Raw genomic sequence first — 2,616 nt, forward strand, 5'->3', positions numbered from 1 at the left:
CTCAGATGAAGCAGTGGCGGAAACGCAATTGCAGGAAATGTATCAACGCTTCCAAGCTAGAGGCTACAACAACTCTACTATACAGAAGTGTCTTCAAAAGGCCCGTAACATCCATACATCGAAGGCAATAAAAAACAACTCTAAAAAAGACAATCTATTTGTCATTCCAACCACCTACAGTACAGCAAGTGGGGCAATACAGAAAAGCATCAGGCAGCACTGGCATATTGTAGCGAGTGATCCAATCCTGAAAAACAGGCTACCCAAAAAGCCACTAATAAGCTACAAACGTGGGCGAAATCTAAAGGATCAGCTAATGAGGCCTCAAATGCCATCTAGGCCGAATCTTGAGACGTGGCTAGCAACACCCAAGAAGGGCTGCCACCGCTGCACCGGATGTACCACGTGCAGAAGTATGACGCCAGGTGCTTTCTTCCATCACCCCTACACAGGACGGAAGATAAATATACTACACCGGCTCACATGCACATCCGATTACGTGATATACATCTTGAAATGCCCATGCTCATTGATCTATGTGGGAAAAACTGTTTGTACATTCAAACAGCGGATGGCAAACCACAGATCATCAATCAACACAGCACTACTTACTGGCTCTACTGACAAACCGGTTGCCAAACATTTTATGGAGGCTAAGCACCCACTATCGGCCCTCCGATGTATAAATATTGATCGAATCCCACCACTAAATCGTGGTGGAGATAGGGCAAAGATCCTCCTACGCCGAGAAGCTATGTGGATTCACAAGCTAGATACCATATGGCCAAGGGGCCTCAATGAGTCAATTCACTACAGCATTTTCTTGGAAGAGTGACATGAACTGCAACATATAACCCCTGCAAAAGCTCTATAGTCACTAAAAGAGGACTACACACAATAAGCTTGCTAGTTCTCCTTTTTTTACCCCATAATTAACCCCCCCTTTTTTTCCGATACAACTTGTGGCACAAATGTGATATATATGTGTATATACAAGAATGACAAAGTCATAAATTAAACAAAGTGAAATATCAATTTATTGCTCACATAGTGAGTATAGACAAAAATATCGCAATATATGCATCCTTATGCGGGATGATAAAATAGGCATCTATACATTTTATAAATATAGGTATTATTTATTTAATAAGTTTTCTTTTCTCACATTTTGATAAGTTTCCTTTATTTTCTTTTTTAGCACTTGTAATGATATAGGCTTTCAAATATGGTCTACATGAATGTAATATTTGTGTTAGCCATTGACCCTGCAAAAGCCAATATACCACATAATAACAACATATGACGCTGGGGATATTTTCGCAGAGCCCAATCTTAAGCGTTGGTTTTATTTTTAGCTTTTTAGACTACATAACATACACACACTGATAATATATTTTAACACTATTGATACAAATAGCGCTATCACAATCTGTAAGGCATGATTGATATCCACATAAACACTATTTCTATAGTAACTGGTGACGCTGACATCACGTGCAGCGCAGACCAGTCACACAAGCCTTTTTTCCATTTCCTGGTCTGACAGCTTGCGTGTCACGCATGCGGGCCATACAATATGCACACACACGTTGGACACGCCGGAGACGCTGGTGCTACACATCGCGTCAGCCGGCAGGGTTATTATACGCGCGTCACTTCCGGGTCCGATGGCGTGCGTTCCATATGCGGGCCAAAGGTATGTTTAGTCTTTCTGCACTAGAGTTTGAGCACCTTAAATTTGCACATAAGCACTTGCACTTTACATTTGGACTCTGCGCTATTGTACCCCAGTGTCAGAGATTTATATAAACTATTTGATATATGTATATCTTTTAACTGGTTCGTTTTACTGATTGATTAATTGTGGTCAAACACTTCCGGGTCATAAGCTGCATAAATAGTGAGGCATTAGCCCCTGTATTGTATCTTGAAAAAGGTCCCAGAGGCGGACCGAAACGTCGATGCCCACCAATATTGCCATGCTGCCTGAATAAATCATTTGATTTTGCCTGAGACTGGTGAGTGACTCCAATCTATTACTCTATATATATATATATATATATATATATATATATATATATATATATATATATATATATATATATATATATATATATGGATTTTCAGTGTTGTTAATGTGCAGTTCTGTGACTCAATGTGTTGTTCAGTGTTCAGTAGTGTTCTACTACTAGAGACACCATTACATAGAAAGGAGTTGGATGATAGGCAATTTTCTCTTTTTTGTGTGTGCACCGGTCCTGGAAGTACTGCAATATCAGTTCAATGCGTGGAGCAGACAGAGCAAGCTCTTCTTCCATCTCCCTTTTCTAAAAATCCATTTAATATATGATAAGAACAGATACTACAGTTGATCTTAGACAAAAGGCCGGGAAGTGATTGGCAATGTTCTATTTAGGTAAACGTGTGCTTAGAGAGAAATAAGGATACATTATTTAAGAATTCAAAGTGTGTTTCTGGATACAAAACCAGAGTTTACTAAAAAGGAAATAAAGACAATTGTAATGAATTCTCAGCATGTCGAAAGCAACTTTTCAAATCAAGAAGAAAGATATGAAAAATTTGTTTTGCTAGAACAAGAGGTTGAGAGGCCGAAAA

At 39.1% G+C, this 2,616-nt stretch overlaps 1 pseudogene; it reads right to left on the reverse strand.

The window, feature by feature from the left end:
• Window positions 1-2,242: 2,242 nt before the first annotated feature.
• LOC146060842 (U2 spliceosomal RNA) lies at window positions 2,243-2,398 on the reverse strand (annotated as a pseudogene).
• Window positions 2,399-2,616: the final 218 nt, after the last annotated feature.

Source organism: Crinia signifera, chromosome 2 (assembly GCF_055691185.1).
Source record: "Crinia signifera chromosome 2, ASM5569118v1, whole genome shotgun sequence".
Taxonomy (NCBI): Eukaryota; Metazoa; Chordata; class Amphibia; order Anura; family Myobatrachidae; genus Crinia; species Crinia signifera.